The following is a 20,753-nucleotide window of genomic DNA, read 5'->3' on the forward strand; positions in this document are numbered from 1 at the left end:
ATTGAAAACATTTGAATTCGGAGCATTCGTATTATATACTATATATCCAGGTGGAAATAATAATAATAATAATAATAATAATAATAATAATAATAATAATAATAATAATAAATTCCTTTTGTAGACCAGCAAATTACAGTAATGTCCCTTTGAACATAGGCAACTATGGTAATTCAAACCCGTTTAAATATCGTGTAAGAATATCACTATCTAGGGACGATATATACATACATACATACATACATACATACAATGGAACCTCGATATCTTGAATCACCTCAGGAGATAAATTTTATTTAGAGTTATTGAAATTTCGATAGATACAGAATACCGTTTTTTAACTACGTATAGCACATAATTGAATCATATGTAACTACGGGCTTATACTGAATACACTATTTTTAACAGTATTTAAAAATATACAAACACTCTTTTATGGCATCACTTTAATTATAACCCTTATTATAGCAACCTTTTTAGAAGACAGAATACAGTACATACAGTAGTGAAACAAGAAACATACCTTTGGAAACAATCTGTTAGTCTCTTCTATTTGTTACTGTTAATCTTTTCTCGCTTCACGTCAAAACTTCTCGTCAATACCACGCAGCCGAGATTCGTAAGCAGAGCTTGTCATCCGAGACTTCGGCGGTTACTTTTGTACGTGACCGGTAATTAATTCACACCCAAGAAACAGCGAGGGTTCGCTAATTTTCCGATCATTACAAGTTTTAGTTTTTCGGTTCCTGTCATATTGTCTCCCAGCATCACTGTAAACCTTTCTTTACTTGTTAACTGTTCCTCACAAATCACAAATGCTGCATTGTACAGTTAATATTGCACAAAATTCGAGTTACAGAGTATTTTTTGCTTCAAGGGAGGAAATATTTGCTTTGAGAAATATGTGTAACTGAATTTCGAGTAATAGAGATAGTAAATACATGTGAAGAATAGGACAAACAGCTGGGAAATTTAAGATACTTCGAGATACTGAAAATTCGAGTAATGGAGGCTTGAGATATCGAGGTTCGACTTTATAGACACAAGACACACAGAGAGAACAATTCATCTGGACTTTGCAATAGAGTTAAATAGACCATAAGGAAGATATGCATATGTTTACACTAGATTAAATAACTGATTGAGGATTTATGCTGAAAAAAAAAAAAAATGAACATAGTTCAAAATTTCTGTAATAACTGATGTACATAAAGGGAGATTGCCAGTTAAAAACCTTCCCCATGGAGCTGATTCTTTACTAAAGAAAAGCTGCTGTGCCAATGTTATGATCAATTGCAAGATGTATCTTCTGTGAAGAAAATAATTATCTGAACTAACAAAGTTACCAGAAAAATCATATAAATCTATAACCATCAAAATTCTGTATTTTTCATATTAAAAATTATTTGTGTATTAATAACATTTCATCAACATTTTTGTCTCATATGAAAGTATATTAATAAAAATCTTCTTACTATTTTGAAAAAAATGATACTGTTCCTTCAAATAATATTTTTATTGATGTATGGAAATGGATATCCACTTAATTTTTCTCCAAGTTCATTCCTTCTACTGTTTCATGCACATATGGAGAGGTCTTGTATGGCTTCATGATGGCATGGGATGATTAAAACTCAGCTACAAATTAATCAAAGCACTTCTGCATTTTCTATTTCAGATCATACTATCATTTCATGACAGATGACTTTGCATAGATTATGAAGGATACATGTACTGCAATAAGGTTCATGATCACTTTTGGCAGGCTCCAACAGGTATTTACAAGAGAATTCTAAAGCCTGTATTGCCCACATCAGGTAAATGGGATGACTACTGAATGTCTTCTATAACTCCTAGCATGCAATCAAACTGTCACAAAACATAAGTGGAATCTTAATGACACAACAGGTGAAAATTGTTCATTAAATAAATTAACTTTATTTCTTCTTGATACCATAAAATCATATTAGTACCTAATAATCTACACATCACAGTTTATATATATTCATACAAAGAACAAACATTTCAACACAATGTCTTTTATAATAATGCAGGTCTCTGGACACACTACTCGGTTTATTCATGGCTTGGAAATGTCCAAAATTTTACAAAATAGACCTTAACAGAATTCAACAACTAGGTATTCAGTATCACCAAATAAAAATCCTATACTGTACTTATAAAATATATAGCATGTCTACACGATAGGAGTCACCGAGAAATAATATGTTCATCAGTACAGTTTTTTTTTCAGATTCAAGACGACAATGTCAAAAGCCATACCACATATGTCCATGCACCACAAAAACTTGAGCAGAGAAATGTCACACAGCTCAGGTTTTTCACATTTAATGCACAAATCACAATTCTGCGACTAGTTCAGCTTTGGTTCACGTATTCCTGTGAAAGGAGAAGAATATTAAAATTATGGATTGTCCAGTACAAGCTAAGTAAATGGGATGAAAAGAAAATATACACATACACAGATTAAATCTTTATTACAGACTGTGTGTAATCCAGACCCAACTGGAGGTGAAAACAGGAAACTGATAATAATAATAATAATAATAATAATAATAATAATAATAATAATAATAATAATAATAATAATAATAATACAGACTGTGTGTGTATCAGTATATAGTCTGAGAACCTCAGTGAATGAAGCAAGTGCACCACAATGCTCTGTTGAAAACTAGAACTGTGGTCTCTTCTGTTTCTACACCACTTACATTGAAATCTTTATAAACCAAGTCTAATCATTGTCCCTCTAGGTCTCTCTCTATTCTTTTCTTCCTTCCATGGCCAAATTCACTACTCTCCCAGGCAACAAATCCTCCTCCATTCACTTCACATGAACCTATCACACAAGCTACAATAGTTCATGCAAACATGTTCATTCCTAAATTAGCATCACTACAAATACCCTTTCATCATTGTTCCTATGTATTTGTACAAGATATAATTTTTATTACTTTGGTAAGCCAGAAAATGGTGTAATGTAAGGGTAGATTCATCTGTAAATTCACTGTATTAGTTTTGCTACATCTTGATTCACGTTTTCTGAATACTCTACACTTACCAAGTTCTTGAAATTGTCCATCTGCTCCAATTTATTATTCCCTACCCGACATTCTAACATTTTAGGATTCCAGCCAACTGATATCATTTAAATATTGGACATGTTGGTTTTCATTCCAAAGTGCTGCATTTCTTTTCCAAATTAATACATTGCAAGTTTTTGACACAGTCTGCCATTAACACCAAGTTACTGACAAGTCACACTTACAGTACTACATTTTCATCCAACTCAATCACAATATCCTACCAATTTACATCATTATGTACATGATCCATGCACTACAAAACATAAGCTTAACCTCCTCAGTAACAAATCTGTTTTTGCATTCAATGTGTTATATATGACTAAAGTAACTTTAAAATATTCACCATAGAAAATCAGTATGTTTGGTTACATTGTTTTATGACATGCAGCATATATGCCACATCAGTGCTCAAGAGGTGATTTAACTACAATTATTCTTTTTTTTGTATACTGTATTATTGTGAGTACACAAAACCACATGTAGACTATATGCTACATACAAACTGGGGAGGATAACAATTTTTTCTTCTCCCAGAATTTTACAAGTGTATAATGAAAATATGGTTCTGACAGTCCTTTTATGGTCTAAAAACCACATCTATCTTATCATATCCTCCAACAATTATTCTGTTCTCTTTTCCAAACTGGCAAACTTTTTGCTTGGTGTAGTGATTAAAAAAGACTTATTTAATGTAGTATTTCCTTGTTTGCAGACTGATGCAACAATTACTTTCATAGAATCAGAAGAAATTCTATCCAAATCCTATTACTCTATGAAGTCACTTAATCCCCAACTTGCTAGTACATTTGACCCATTCTGATAGAATTGTATCCATTTTTACTATTTTATGACACTACAATCCATTTACTATCCTCTTCACTTTCTTGGGTGCAACTGTTTTACCATCACTGACCTCAACCCAATTAATTCTGCATTACCAAACTTTAACAGAAAGATTTCCTCTTACATCACATAACATTTTCTAAAGAATGTTTTGATTTGTCCGAAGATTTCCTAGGATCAACAAGGAGTTTATCCGACATCCCTTTTGCCTCCCTTTTTGAAACACTTTATCACACTTTAGATAGGTTTACCTGAGACCTGCTTGTGTGTTTTCTTTTTTGTTTTTTAACTTTATAGTTTTACTGCTATATTACTGCTCAACAGTGCAACAGAGTCAAAATAACTTGAACCTGCACTGATTTAGTGCGCACCTCAGTGTTGAGACATACCTAGTCATTTCTGAGCAAACCAGCTCAGAGAGGATATTTTCAATCCCTTTTTCAGCCTTCAGTGCTTGTGAAGCAGAGGTCAGAGATGGCATTTCATCTCCCAATGCTCAGATATGGATAAGTTAGTGCCACTTGACACGAAAAATTGGGTGGCATCGAGTGGTGGGTTTAAGGTGGTTTCCTACTCTAACGAGGACACCTTGTTAGTTGCAACCTTAGAGAGAATCCATTTTTAAATGTACTCTAGCTTATGGAAGTAACCAATTTCCTGGGATGTACTCAGGACTATCCCTGGTCTTGTATGACAGGTAAGTTAACAAAAGTAGTTATCTTCAGTGAACAGAAGGTTCCCCATTGTCAGCTAATACACAACAGAAAATATTATCAAAGATGGTGCTTATTCCTTGTTGCATGTTGGGCCAGTTTTCAACCTCACCTCCAGAAAGGAAATGTGGGCATTTTTAGTCATTGTAATAAATATGGAACTAAAGCTGTTTGCTAATAACATGGCTGTCTCCAGTCATGATGATGATTGTTGTTTAAAGGGGCCAAAGAGATAGGTCATCGGCCCCTATGGTATGAGGTGTAACAAAATGCAAATTAAAACTTCAAAATGTATCCACTGACTAAAATCTGAAACAAATGGTGATGAGAAAATGATCGTGAAACAAAAACAATCAGTGGATCCAATTCACAATGTCTTATTCATTGGGATGATGCTTATTATCTAAAGGGGTCCAAAATCCAGGTCACCGGCCCTTCACAATGGTATTAATCATTGGTAAAGCAGAACCATGGTGTTCCTCCTACAGTGGTACTAATCACAGGTAACATAGGCTCATGGTGTTTCTTGCATGGTGGTACTAATCACAGGTAATATAGACCCAGGGTATGTCACACACAATGGCACCACTCGCAGTTAATGCAGACCCATGGTGTTCCTCACATAGTGGGACTAATCACGGGCGCTGGTATTCCCGTGGTGTTCGTCACTTGGTGGAACTAATCGCAGGCCACGTCAGAAAGAGGTACTACTCATAGGTAACACAGACCCATTCTGAACACAGCGGAACCGACCAGTGGAATACGCATGATGACCTCTATTGTAAGCAACACTCAGACCCATGGTTTTCTTTGCATGGTGGTACTAGTCGCAAGTAATGTCGACCAATGGTGTTCCGCACGTAATGGTACTAATCACAATTATTCTCACGGTTATAATTTCATCATCCCTTGGTCGCCCCTTTCAACAGGCAGGTGATACCAGGGGTGTAGCCTTCGCCTGTGTCCACCCACCCAGAGAGAGAGAGAGAGGGGGGGGGGGGGGTCTTCAACACTTCGAAAATGAAGTGCCAGACAAAGAACGACAACAGCCACAAAGAGCATGAAAATGGAAGACTCCTTAGGCCTCGAAGGCTCTAATACTGTCGGGGTCAGGAAAGAACAAGAGCTGACCAAGGGAGGTCGGACAGGATAGATGAAAGTGAGGAGCCCGGCACAAGTAAATGGAAGCAATGCCAGGGCTCAGCTAAGAGCCCCATGGTCACCAACCCACACTCCCTAGTTGAAAGTCCCTGGGGCCCTTTTAGTCACCTCTTACAACAGGCAGGGGATACTGGGGGTGTACTCACCATGTGCCTCCCCACCCACAGGGGGTTGTCTCTAGTCAATGCCTGGCCCACACTATGTAGCAATGTCACAGAGAGAGGTAGTCACCGTCCTTTAACTAGACACAGCTGGGAATAAAATAAAGTCCCAGCTACTTGTATTTCTTTTTTGCTATTTTGCTTCACGTCGCGCCGACACAGATAGGTCTTATGGCGATGATGGGATAGGAAAGGTCTAGGAATGGGAAGGAAGCGGCCGTGGCCTTAATTAAGGTACAGCCCCAGCATTTGCCTGGTGTGAACCCACTATCTCCTGGACGCAAGCTCACAGCTACGCGCACCTAACCGCACAGCCAACTCACCCACTGTAATTTGTATTTCAAAACAATGATGAATCATTGTAGACCTACATCACTGTGAACATTGTCTTGTAAGCTTGAACTTAATATTTAAGAAGGCAATCAACAAAACAAATACATACTATGTCATTAAATATTTCTTTATTTATAATATAACATATTAGTTTGCCTGATGACCTTATGGCGATGACTTATAAAATTTCCTTTCGTTTTTACACTTGTCCAGGAATTATTTCCTAATGAATATTTCAAAATACATGCTCACTATCACAGGGAACAAAAGCTTTTATAGTGCTCTCTTAAATTTGAAATAGTAACTAACTTCCCGAAACTTAATTTCATAAAGCAATACACTATTTACCATGTTATTATCAGTTATGAGAGACAATGTTTTTAATCCACATAAATGTATTTAAGCAAGACATCTTTACACGTTTTTAAATCTGATCCTGTAAGTTTTTTTCAATTTGCTGCATGTCGCACCAACACAGATAGGTCTTATGGCAACGGTGGTATAGGAAAGGGCTAGGAGTGGGAAGGAAGCGGCCGAGGCCTTAATTAAGGTACAGCCGTAGCATGTGCCTGGTGTGAAAATGGGGAGAGCATGGAAAACCATCTTTCAGGGCTGCTTACAGTGTGGTTCGAACCCACTATCTCCTGATCGGTAGCTCACAGCTGCATGACCCTAACCACATGGCCAACTTGCTCGGTCCCTGTAAGTTTGTTAAACAAGTTATCAAGTTAAATCACCTATTTGAAATTACCAAAGCCAGAAGGAACTAAAATGCTGTTTTATTCCTGGCAAAACAAAACAATCATCTATCTTTAAAGTCTACAGATCATTTTACATAAATTCCATCAAACTAAGGGTTCATGACTTTTTTGTTCCCAGAAGTTTAACAACATTCTTCTCTCCCAACCACCACAGCACAATTAACTAATTAACAAAGATTGGAGTGTCCACCTATTCAATACCGTAAATAATACTGTGTCTCGCATATACAGTAGGCTGTACCTTTTTTTTCAAAGTTTTAATTTTGCAATGCACAGATTATTGTTTTACTCATTTGGGCCTAAAACACCCGAAAACAATTTTTTTCCTTATTTGGAACTGTGCAACCTGTCCCGACTCACACACAAACATGTCCATACAAGTTGCGTCACAAGAGTGGCGCTCTCATTGTTATTGTCACTTAGTTTTCGCTTATCGGGTAGCTAGCAAGGATTGTTTTATATTTCAAAGATGTCAGTGGGACTGAGGAGCAATAAGAAAAGTATTTTCTTGGTTGGTGAAGTAAATCACCAAATAACAGGCACAAAATTACCATCTAATCGTCAAGTTCTCGCAGTTCGATTTTTCAACATACGTGAGGTTAAGTTGACTGTTGGTGAAAGCGTAAATCTTGTCATTTGGGCGTGCAATATATTCTGGAAAAAGGCTAGAATACCTACCAGAGCTGTGCCTAATTGTGTTAAGAATTTAGTGGTTCTTTATCAGGTCTGGCAAGAACTGCAAAAAAAATAGCATGAAGATTCAGGATTTACATAGGCGCCGCGAGGAGAACATTCAACTTGAATTAGATGATTTATTCAATATCGCACATGCTGATGCTCTCGAAAGAATAAAAATCGAAGAAGATAAAATATTTTTGCAAAAGCAAAGAGAGATGCCTAGCAGGGTGCCTAGCGGGTGTTGACAAAAAGTTGGCTGAAATTGAAGAAAGGGCCAGGCTGAGAAAACTCCCAGAAGACAAAAAGAGACTAAAGCAAATGCCTTCCGCGAGCTCATTGGAAACTGCAACTTTACAGACCTTTGATACACATGAAGATGTAGAAGAACAATCTACAAGCTCTGAAGAAAGCTTGGAAGAATCTCTGCCATCCACATCTCAGTCTGTAAGTTCTTTAGCTACGTCGACAGGAAGAGGAAAAAAAGATTTTATCACATCTAAATTAGTTGCAAATTTAGACAGATGTCATCTAAGCATCAGAGATTCTGTTTATATAACTCAGTCTGTAGTAGAAGCACTTGGTCTTAGTTCTGACAATTACCTGACCAACAAATCTTTTACTCAACGCATTCAAACACAAATGAGAAAAAAAGATAGAGCGGGATCCATTAAATCCAATTTTCAGAATAACATGCCCGAAGTAGTTACTGTTCATTGGGATGGAAAATTGTTACCTGCTCTGGACGTAAGAACTTCTAAAGAAGAATGCCTACAAATTATTATTTCATATGACGAGGAACGACAATTTCTTGCTGTGCCGAAGTTAGACAACTCTTCCGGCAAAGAGCAAGCGAAAGCAGTATCAAATGCCCTTCATGACTGGAACCTGGATGATAACGTACAAATAATGTGCTGTGATACAATAGCATCTAATACAGGATGCTTGAACAGAGCGTGTGTGCTTTTAGAGCAAAAACTAGAAAGCAAGTTTTTACTCTTTCCTTGCCGCCATCATATTTACGAACTGGTGCTCAAAAGTGTGTTTGAATCAAAGATCCAACAAATCACCAGCAGTCCTGATATTCCGCTGTTCAAAAAGTTTAGGGACAACTGAAAGAATATTAAACCTAGTGCCATCGAACTGTGCACTGATTTTGTCTAACAACATCTCTGTGAGGCAAATAATATTGAATTGGTGAAGTTTTTTAACAATGATCTGGCAAAATTGACTGTATGAGATGATTATCGCAAGCTCATTGAGCTCGTTTAAGCTCGCTATTGTTTTTCTGGGTGGAGACATTAAAAATAACAAAAATCAGACCTCCTGGTGCAATGCATCAAGCACGATGGATGGCAAGAGCTATTTACTCTTTAAAAATGTGTTTAATGCAGTTCCAGTTTAAAATGAGCGCTAAGGACAAACAAGCTTTACAAGATGTTTGTTTATTAATTGTAGCAGTTTACGTGAAGCCCTGGCTTGGATGTAGTTTGGCGATAAAAGCACCGAATCAAGATTTTTGTTTTTTAAAGACCTTAAAAGATTACGAGAAAGTTGACAAGTTGATTTCCACTGCGGTTTTAAACAAGTTCAGTCAACACTTGTGGTACTTGTCGGAGAAAATAGCCATCCTTTCAATTTTTGATGATGAAGTTGATGAGTAGACCAAAGGAAACGTTGTAGAAAACTTACAAAATGAAAGCTTTGGTGATTCCGGAAAGAGATATGTTCCATCGAAAGAAGAGATGTCTGGCTCTCTATACGGCACATAGTAGACTAGTATTGTTTAATCTGGTATTTAATTTAGAACTTAGTTGTTTTATTTATAGGCATTACAAGTTTTTTTTATCTTGTGTCAGGGAAATCTTTGAGTGACTTTCTTTCTGTCAAGAGTAAAGGTTTATTTTCACGACTGCAACTTGACAGTGGTTTCCTTCAAGGACTTGTACCTTCATGGAAAGACAACGTGGCATTTGTGGAAGCTAAAAAGAAGGTTTGTACCTTAAAAGCAGTTAATGGCACAGCTGAAAGAGCTCTTAAACTAATGACAGACTTTCATGGTTTGATTACCGCAGGTGAAGAACAGAAGCAGTTCTTACTACATTGTGTGCAAGAACACACAAAAATTTACCCAGACTGTAAAAAAAAAAGAGACTTTGAAGAGGAAATATCCAAACGATTAACTATAAAAATTGTATCTTTTTTGTTATTTACAAGAAGAGCATTATATAAATTTCTGTTTTCATTTATATTTCTCTAAAATAATTGTTTTGGGTGATCATCTACAACTACATTTAACCCGCCATCGGTAGCGTTGTCCTCATTTACGCGAGAGGTAGCATGTATAGGCGCTCCTTAACATCAGCTTGGTATATGATTTTAGTTCTTATACGGGCTCTTCTGGGTAGTTTGAATAAATTATACTAGTATTTGGTTATTTAGTATATTTCTAGGTATATACATATATATGTATATACTTACATATTTGTATATATCCACAATTGTTTATTACCTAAATATTTGCTACTACAATTTCGACTCTTACACCGTTTTCGTTCTTTTAGACGGTAATTATAGTTTTGTTTTATCAGACTGGTTTTACGTTAGCCCTTTATATTTATATGAATCTACATAACTATCACTAAATATTATGAAAAGGAACAAAAATCCTTGGCATTACAAATGCATATTACAGCACAAAACAAACCTTACCATGATTTGTAAGTCTCATTATTTTCTATCATTGTCCTATTCACTCATTCCTTTCAACTGTGTGCACTTCCCCCACTCCTCCATGTGACACGTGTGCATGAATCATCGCGTAACGAAGCAAAAGATGTGACTAATATACTCATTTGAGAATATCTGGAGTTTGAAAAGTTTGAGTCTTAAACCAAAAACTTTTCTTAATAAGGAATGCTTTTGTTAGGAGCTACCTAACAACAATACCGATGGCGGGTTAAGAGACACTTTAAGCAGCAATTTCCTAAAATTTTTAGGCCCTGTCGGCACGGGTTAAAATTAATGTAGGAAGTTGAAATTCCGTACTTGGGTAACTAATAGACTAATAAACACAATAACAGGGTATGTGTTTCAATAAATGAAAGATTTTTTTTCCCCCCCCTTTTAAGGGACACCCTAATATACAGTAATGTCTTTACCAATTGTGATTGAGACTGACGATGACCCAGTGGAAGGGTCAAAACTAGTCCCCAATATGTAATGATTAAATTAAATTAAATAAATTAAATAAAATTAAATAAATAATTATAACATATAATTTACGGTACTGAATAGGTGGGCACTCCTATCTTTGATAATAGTGATAACTGTCAATACAGCCCAAATAAAATTAATTTCACACCACAGCAGAGTGCGACGATTCCAAGTCCAGTTGGTAAAGGACCGTGAATAATGTGGCCATGATTCACTCAACCAATTTCCACGTTCCTTGAAGCATTTTTGTGCTTACTGTCAGTAGCAGATATGCTTTGCTCTGATGAAAACCAACTGAACTTGGCTGAAGCTTGGCGGCTATTTTGCTAAAGACTCGTTAAAATAAATTGGCATTAAACAAAAAATAATGAAAATGAAATGGCATATGGCTTTTAGAGCCAGGAGTGTCCGAGAACATATTCGGCTCGCCAGGTGCAGGTCTTTCGATTTGACGACCGTAGGCGACCTGCGTATTGTGATGATGAAATGATGATGAAGAAGACAACACATACACCCAGCCCACATGCCAGCGGAATTAACCAATGATGGTTAAAATTCCCCACCCTGCCGGGAATCGAACCTGGGACCCCAGTGACCAAAGGCCAACACGCTAACAACTTAGCCATGGAGCTGGACACAAAAAATAATACTTATTTAATAAACATTGAAGGGAGGGGTGTGAAAATGGGAAACGACAGAAAACCATTTTTTAGGGCTGCCAATGGTGGAATTTGAAGTCACTATCTCCCGCATGCAAGCTTATAGCTGCATGACCATAACCGCACGGCCAACTTGCTTGGTGAAAGAAAGATGGTTAGTGCAGGTATGCAGGAAACTGCACTACCACAAATATAACTGGGGTGATAAACAGCCGAATGCATTCCTGATAAAACCGGTGGTCACTGATCGACAGCACAATGCGTTCGCTGAATGCAAAGGATGTTGCACTTTGTTTTTGAGCACAAATCAGCCAATACTTCAGCTTTAGCTGATGAGAAACCTTCAGATAATAAGTATGGCAGCTCAGAAACACCTGATAGTGCGTTGCACAATTGTGACAACACATACACTACATAATGGACTTGTTAAATTATAGAAAATTCCCACCTATACAAGTTCATATGTTTATTTTTATATATTACATATTTTGTCCTTCGTAGAGAACATCAACAGCTTGAAGCTCAATCATTGATAAACTTAGAATCAAGGTATCATTGCAGGCAAGGTATATACAAAGTTAAAATATTCTAAAAGTATACCTATACTGAAAAACTGAATATTAAAATACATTTGCAAGTTTGTACTGTGTTAAAATAACATCTTATAAGATTAGAGAAGTTTCATTTATTCAAAGAGCAAGTGGTATATGATGTGATGTGCAGTATGAAAGAAGTTCTCTTCAGAACTATACACTTAGTTTAAAACTTGTACAGGCATTTAGTAAAATAAGTAGAGTTCATGCAACGTGCTCTATGTTACGTAATGAAGTTTAATTAACCCTGAGAAATGACAACATGTCAACTATTATTGAGTAATACTTGAAGTGGAGCTTTTCTTGTAGTTGCAAATTAAGGCTGGACTGGTAACGTATGATAAATGTAATAAACCTATAAATGGAGAGGCCTAATAAAAAAATGTTATCAGAAGAAGAATTTGAACATAAATAAATTGGAACAGTCCTTGCCGGCCCTACACTACTTGACCTGTATCAAGTTGTTGCAAGTCTGAGGCCCAGTTTATCCAATCTCAGTTAAAAGAACAGTAAAGCACTGTTTGTTAACACAGCATTAAAAATTTAGCAGCATGTTAAGATTCCTGCGTTTATCCAAACATTTCCTAGGAACTGTTAGCGAACACGGTGTTAACTCTCACAAGAGTCACGATCATTGAGAATCTAGAAGGCAGTTTTTGAGTGCACTCCGATGTGCTTTTGTTTTAATACAGCTGTAAACCAAGATGCATGAAGTAAACGTTTATTAGAATTTTTTGTCTTGATCGTGGATTTTCTGTTGCTCTATAGACCAACATGAAAAAAGCCGAGAAGAGAATGTGTAGTTCAAATTTCTCTTCTTTTGGAAATATTTCCAAGTATATACATACGTATTATGGAAAGTAAGCAAAGTAATGGATCTGTGCTCAAAGCTGTAAGTGACTCTTACCAGAAAATTTTTAGCGAATTCAGTGTGCATACTGATCTTAGCCAACATACAATTATGCAACTGAAAAAACTGTATGAAAATCATCTCTTCTGTTTCTTACTCTTTCCGGAAAAGACCTATCATATTTCAAATATCACAATACAGAAGTTCTGCATCTAATGCACCTGCCATATTTTGAGCTAACAGAGAATTTAACTGCTTGAAACCTGGGCAGTTAAGTTAACTGAGAGTTTAGCAGATTGCTAGCCTTAACCAATGTTGAGTAAATGCTAATTTGGTTAAGTTTACTGTTAAATTCTTTAAACATGCAGTTACATTTTAACTGAACTTGAATAAACCAGGCCTGACACTAGCTGACTGTTGCTACATGTGCTACGAGTGTGGAGGAGAGGTCAGAGGGGAAACTGGGAGTGAACTTGTAGAGTAGGTAGGAATGTGTTTGGCATGAGCTGACGAGGGGGTAGAGTGGATGAGGGGAGTTTGTCTGCCTGGTTGGTGGGAATGTTCTGTTTTACCTGAGAGGATGTTAATTTGTTTAACAAAATTTCATAAAACTAGAATTTTAAGAAAAATGCATATGGATTAAAATAAATATTTATATCTGTTTCTTAATTTAGAACTTTGTTTCCATTAATACTTCATTAAAAGATGGGTCTAGTACAATAGTACAATGGCACAGTTATTGCGCTATTGTACTAGCTGTAGTACCCAGCATTGCCTGGATAGTTTTTGAATGTTTACCTTTAAGATTGTGTTACCAGTTGTGTGTGAAGTGAATTTTTATACAATTCCTTTTTGACATGTTGACTAATATTTTACGATCTATTACGTAGTTTTAGTTACTTAGATGTGTTTAATTTCAAGGTTTAGATTATTTAATTTTCAAATAAAACTTTATCCTTATGGAAATTCGAAATGACTGAAGTATTTCATCCTGTCAAAAAAGTAAGCAATAACTACAGTATATGTAATTACCCATTGCACTATAGATACGATGTACACTGTTTAAGCTGTCATTGAGACAGTCACCAATCAGCCTTGCGACCCCTAAAGCAGTGGACTCAGCACTAATCCTGGTAACTCAGACTCCCGTCTCAATGGAGGCTGAATGTGGACTTAAACGTATCCAGAGCGTCAAAATTCATCTCAGCGACACATAAACAACGGATTTGACATTATTATAGGTTATTTTCCATTATTTTTACATGTCATCACCTCCCATTCCCCACCTCTAGCGGGACTTGGGACATTCCATCCCCAAAGTTCCTCCCCCACCTCCACATGGTGAGTCATATGTGTACCAAGTTTTGTTGAGAGCTATTCTGGAGCATACTTCCTTACACCCATAATCTCGGTAATTTTTATATTCATTTTCACCCCCGACTGTGCCTGAAGTATGACTTAACCAGCACCCACAGTGTCACAGTTCAACTCACGAGGGAACGGTATGAAGTCGAGCGGCGAATTTCGATTTCATTTTTACATATTTGTGAAGGTCTTTTTAAGCTGAAACAGGCAGTGGAAGTCTAATTTTTCGCTGGTCCTTTTTAAGGGGCCATTTGGGAGCTCAAAGTTGGCGGTGCGAGCAATGAATTGTACAGTACGTGCCGGCACACGTCAGCGGCTGTCTTGCCTCGCCTTCCCTCTCCACTCCTTCGGTTCTCCTCCCTCCCCCACCACATACGGCTGCCTACAGTTGTAAACAGGGGATTGCAGGTGAATTCATTATGGAATAAATAAACAAAAATTGTTTACAAATCACTACATAACATACAAATAATACATAATCAAATATCATCTGCATCATCATACATTCAAAGTGTTAAGAAATGACTTTATTCTAACACAGTCTGGCATTGGTCCATTGTTCATGGCATGATAGTGAAAATCTAACACAAAATGTGAATAACAAAACACAAGACAGCAATGTGCGCACCTTATAAACGAAAAATTGGTACAATAATTTCCAGCACACTTTGTATCAGTCAAATCATGAAAATTCGTTTGTGAGACAGTATGAAATTGTGGTATATTGTCAGTACTGGAATAACCACCCACTTGCCAAGCATATTTCAGCATTGGTACAAAACAATCACCTTGTAATTGGTTATGCGCTAGTATTTGACTAATTATAATGAAAAGTCTGTTTTTGGGTTTTAATTTTGAGTGGCCGTGTAAATTCCTTACCCGGCAAATGTTTTCCATTCGACGGACTAAACATTTTAGTTGTCGGAAGAGTCCAAGATCTGGCAAAGATACATAGTTCCTTTTGGTATGTATTCAATTTGTACATGTTTGTTCGTCAGGAATTCAAGTTTTGCATTTTTGCCTTGGCTACTGAATGGATCTATGAGAAGAAGATTTCTTCCGTCTTCCTGTAATTGTGGATGGAAAACGTTTTGAAACCAGTCACGTACATGCCCTTTCCCCATTTTCCCGGAAGATGAACAATCAATTACGACATTATTTAAAGGCATCCATGTAGGCTTTGATACTTTCTTGTACTCTAGGTCCAAACCTTCCATTAATTTCTTGGAAAACGATCAAGAACAAATGTCCCATTTCTCCGGCTTTAGAAATGTGATATTGCACTGTGTGGGAGTGCGTAAAACTATTTCGGCAAACAAACGTAGCAAGAACGTCTTTCACACCATGAAAATCATAACTTCTCTGTGTTGCCATTTCGAACTCAACTCAGGACTGGTCCGAATTCCAAATATTGGCATCCGGGATCTCTTTCTTTTCTTGCAATTCATTAATGAATGTTACAGACTTTCTGGCCACTTCGTGTCGTATTTCTTCGTCTGTTTTAAATGTTTTACTGACTAGTTTGGTTACTTTTCGGAACCGAATTTTCAAACGCCTTTTAAGGTTTGTCAAGTATGACTCGCTTTGGAGAGAGTGTTTGGGGCAAAACAACTCTCTACCCTCATCAATCCAACGCTCAATGTCCGATTTTGTGACATATAAATAACGCATCCTTGCCTTGGTGAACTCTTCTTTCACATAAGCTCGAACCATCGCACATTTCCTAATTTCTCCATTGTCTTCAACGTAGTTGACGATTTCATAAATTTGTCTCCGAGTCTTCTTATACTTTCATACGGCGTACATAGGTCCTCGTTCCTTTATTTTTTGATACATGTCCAACAATGATTCGGAATCATAATCTTCCACTGACTTACAGGGCCTTCCTCAGCCATCACAAGACTTGTTATCTTCGTTAAACTCATCTCCGTGTTTGCGTTTTTCAGTGTTGTTGTCCCCTCCTCAACGCCATCTTCGTCTTCTGAATCAATGAAAACGGCTTCTTCCTCCTGAATAAATTCGCATTTTCTCTCCAAAATTGCATCAAACGTTGTCTTTATTTGTTTATACATGATTTGCTCTTCATCGGAAAGCTCTATAGATTCCTGAATATTAACACCGTAGGCATTAATAAGAGCTGCAATAATGCTGCAAGCGCCATAACAAAGTAAAGAATCCAACGCGATCTCCTGTATGTGGAATAGCCATCAGTCGTGGAGAACTTGACCAAATATAATAGGACTCGTCTCATATACACAACTGTTGGCAGCCGTATGTATTGGGAGACAGAGGAGAACCGAAGGAGTGGAGAGGGAAGGCGAGGAAGGGCAGCCACTGGCCGTGAGCGCCGATGTGTGCCAGCATGTACAGTACTGTACAACTCAGGGCGCGCACCGCCGACTTTGAGCCCCCAAATGCCCCCTTAAAAAAGACCAGCGAAAAATTAGACTTACACTACCTGTTTCACCTTAAAAAGACCTTCACGAATATGTAAAAATCAAATCGAAATTCGCCGTTCGACTTCGTACCGTTCCCTCGTCATAGACCTTGTAATAATGGATTCGACATTAATATCAGTCGTTTTATTTATTTTTATGTTTCCTCCCCAAATAGTGTATTTTCCAGAAGGTAAGTCATATGTGAAACAAGTTTTGTTGAGAGCTATTCTGGAACATACATCCATAATCTCAAGTTACTTTTTACATTAATTTTCAACCCTTCTCAACCTCCATTCTGATTGCGGCTGAAGTACGACAACCAGCATCCAGAGTGTCACAGTTCATCTCAGTGACCTTGTAAACAATCGATTCAACACTGATATCAGTCTTTTTCATATATTTTTATATTCCACCCCCTCCCCATAGGAGTGTTTTCCTCCAACAGTATTTTTTTCAGATAGTACGTCATGTGTACGAATACTGTATGAGGGCTATGCTGGAAGAAACGCACATTCATGTGTAATTTCGGTCATTTTGGACATTTTCCTTTTCACCCCTTCTCATCTCCATGCCAATGGGGGCTGAACATGGACTTCAACGAAATCCGGAGTGTCATTATTCTTCTCAGCAACCCCGAAACTATGGACTGTAGGGTTGGGCACTATGTCCCTGTTTCGGCACAAGGTGCCGGTGCACAGTTACGTTCCGCTGTTCCAGAACACCGAGTGTCAATTGTTCCGAAACATTCTCAAGCGAGCCGGAGACACTGACTCGCTGTCCCATCAGAAGCGCCGCTATGCACTGCCCTTCGCCTACTAGCTGAACTGTGCAGCGGGCGCACGGGACGCGGGACTGCAACTGCGCAGTGTAGAGAGAACTTCGAGAGGCAACATTACATGCTCCGCGCCAGTGGGAACTGGGAGTGTGCCTGTACGGAACGTGCTGTGTGGTGTGTGCCTGTGTGTAGTTATGGCCATGGTTCAGCACAAAGCTGCAGGGAACGTGAACGAACAGTCGGAACACTGAAATTCGCGCCCAATAATCACGTTAAAGGCTGCTATTAGGTTAAGATTTTTCCGGTCAATATAAAATACTCATAACACGGTTACAATGGCAGTGCAGGTGTTTAAAAGTAACCAATTCAAGAATATTTTCACCAGTTGAATGTATTGGCCTGTATTGTGAGTAATTAGTGAGTAATTAATATCACGAAAATTTCCCTCAACACTTTCTCGGGGATTGACGTTAAACATTAATTTGGACTTTAAGGAAACTTTTAAGCCCAAGAAAAATATGGGTCGTCGCTTTGGAATTAAAAATATAACTGGATGAATACATTGTTGTACTTTCCTGCTGTTAGGCCGGACGCACATTGAGAAGCAGTTAGCCGCAGAGCAGGGAAGAGCAGAGCAGAACACCGCGAAGCTTACGAAATTGCGAAGTGGACGTGAGCGCACATTGCCACGCAGGGTCTCGTCGGTTTTCAGAAATAACATGTTTTCTTAAGACTGTGTGATACTGGGGCATCCAGTATAAAGAGGCTCTTTTTTCTTTTTCTTCAAGCATTCGCGATTTTTCTCATTTTGTTAGTCATCTTCACAATTTCCCTTGTGCTGATGGCAACGCGGTTATTCAGCTTAAAACAATCGCAATAAAAACAACCACCTTCGCCAGTTTACAAGACTGAACAATATTTCTATGTTACAGATATTCGGCGTTCATATGGACTAAGCAAAGAATTTAATTCATGATTATTTTTTATATTTTTTACGTCGCACCGACACAGATAGGTCTGATGGCAACGATGGAATAGGAAAGGGCTAGGAATGGGAAGGAAGCGACCGAGGCCTTAATTAAGGTACAGCCCCCCCCCCCAGCATTAGCCTGGTGTGAAAATGGGAAACCACGGAAAACTATCTTCACGGTTGCCGACAGAGGGGTTCGAACCCCCTATCTCCCGAATGCAAGCTCATAGCAAGGCGATCCTAACCGCACGACCAACTTGCATGGTAAATTCATTAATAGGATCACAGTGGGGGAGAGGGAAAAATATGTATTTACAAATGTACTGCTAGATTTTCATCTAGTTGTCACAAGACACAAGATACTAAAATCAATCAACATTGACAATCTGTTGTGAATGCGTTTGCATTTATATTTGACAAGACATGATTACGTATTTATCTCTTCACATAAATGTGATGATGGATGACGGCGACGGAGTCGGCGATGATGCTCTCCATAATCAACATTAGATCTTTGTCTTAAATTCTATATGTTGCGAGAACTTGGGTCATGGATTGTTTCATAGATATATGAGGATTACATGCTTTTGTTTAACGCCGCACTAACATATCGAAGGTTTTCGGCGACGGAAGATGGGTGGAAGATTGGGAAGGTAGCGGGCGTGGCCTTAATTAAGGTACAGCCCCAGCATTTGCCTAGTGTGAAAATAGGAAACCACGGAAAACCATCTTCAGGGCTGCCGACAGTGGGGTTCGAACCCACTATCTCCCGAATGCAAGCTCACAAATGCGCGACCCTAACCGCACGGCCACTTGCTCGGTGGATTACATTTTAGGCCTTTCTCTAAACTACCTTGTTACGCAGCGTGAATAAAATGATTTATAGCCTGGACTGTAGTGCCTTATTCCCCGAATTTACATACCGATTTTAATTAAATTCTGTTCAGCCATTTTCTCACGAACATACATACATACATACATTCATACATACATATATGCGTACATACTGCATTGCAGTCCACATGATTCACATAGTACCTACAAAACATGGCGCGACTGAATGGCTGTGGTAATTTTCTCCTCCATTTTTTAACTGCGTGACACGTGCGCAGGAAACTGTGTTTCGAAGACATCCCGTGGTAGGCGGAAGTACGTGCAGAACCGGCCTGCTCTGCTCTGTCCTGCCGTGTCTGTCAACTTGCGATGGTGCAATGATTTGTGTGGATTACAAAAATCTGCTCTGCGCTGCACTGCTTTAGCTGCTTTGCCTGCGTCCCAATGTGCGCTCCGCCTTATGCTCTCTGCACTTCGAATTCCTTCCCTCTCAACTTCCATTTACTTTCTTCAATATCTCGAAAATTTCCCTCAACACTTTCTCGGGGATTGATGTTAAAAATTAATTTGGACTTTAAGGAAACTTTTAAGCCCAAGAAAAATACGGGTCATCGCTTTGGAATTAAATATATAACTGGATGAAAAAATGTTGACACTCCAACACAGGGCGGCACACAGCCGGTATCGACAGGCAGACACAGCCAAGGCCGACTAATCTATCTAGTGCGGCCTTGGCACAGCACGTTCGGTTCAGGCACATTCCAGCTGAAGCGGAGCATGTCCTGTTGCCTCTCGAAGTTCTCTCTAGGACGCAGTTACAGTCCTGTGTCCCGTGTCTCGGCACTCTGTACCGAAGCACTCCGCCTCAAGTTCCTAATGTTGCGGAACAAGTGAATGTTCCGGTCTGCCCAACCCTAATGGACTGTACATTAATATTTGACATTGTCTATTATTTTTATATTTCACCCCCTTTTCCGTATTTGTTATAATTCAACCCCGCCTCTAGCGGTGCTAGCGGTACCTTAGCCCCATAGCAATTTCTTGCAGATAATTTATGTGTGTACCTAGTTTGGTTGAGAGGTATGCTCGAACATACACACATATGTCCAAAAACTCTGTCAATGTGGTCATTTTCTTTTCTTCACCCGTTCTCACCCCCTTCCCACCCTGCCGACTGGGACTGAACTTTGTCTTAAATGGCATCCAGAGTGTCACAGTTGATCTCAGGAACCCCAAAAACTACGGATTTGACTCAAATATCAGTTGTTTTTTTATTATTTTTACATTTCATCCCTGCCC

General features: G+C 38.4%; 1 protein-coding gene across 6 annotated transcripts in view; it reads right to left on the reverse strand.

The window, feature by feature from the left end:
* Window positions 1-1,915: 1,915 nt before the first annotated feature.
* The window catches only part of LOC136863209 (pleckstrin homology domain-containing family A member 3), a 119,017-nt gene continuing 100,179 nt past the window's right edge, over window positions 1,916-20,753 (reverse strand). For all 6 annotated transcript variants that reach the window (XM_067139575.2, XM_067139576.2, XM_068226344.1 and 3 more), the window contains one exon: window positions 1,916-2,400. The gene's annotated coding sequence lies outside the window, so the exon portion shown is untranslated. The remainder of the gene's footprint in view (window positions 2,401-20,753) is intronic.

The sequence above is a fragment of the Anabrus simplex genome, chromosome 2 (assembly GCF_040414725.1).
Source record: "Anabrus simplex isolate iqAnaSimp1 chromosome 2, ASM4041472v1, whole genome shotgun sequence".
Taxonomy (NCBI): domain Eukaryota; kingdom Metazoa; phylum Arthropoda; class Insecta; order Orthoptera; family Tettigoniidae; genus Anabrus; species Anabrus simplex.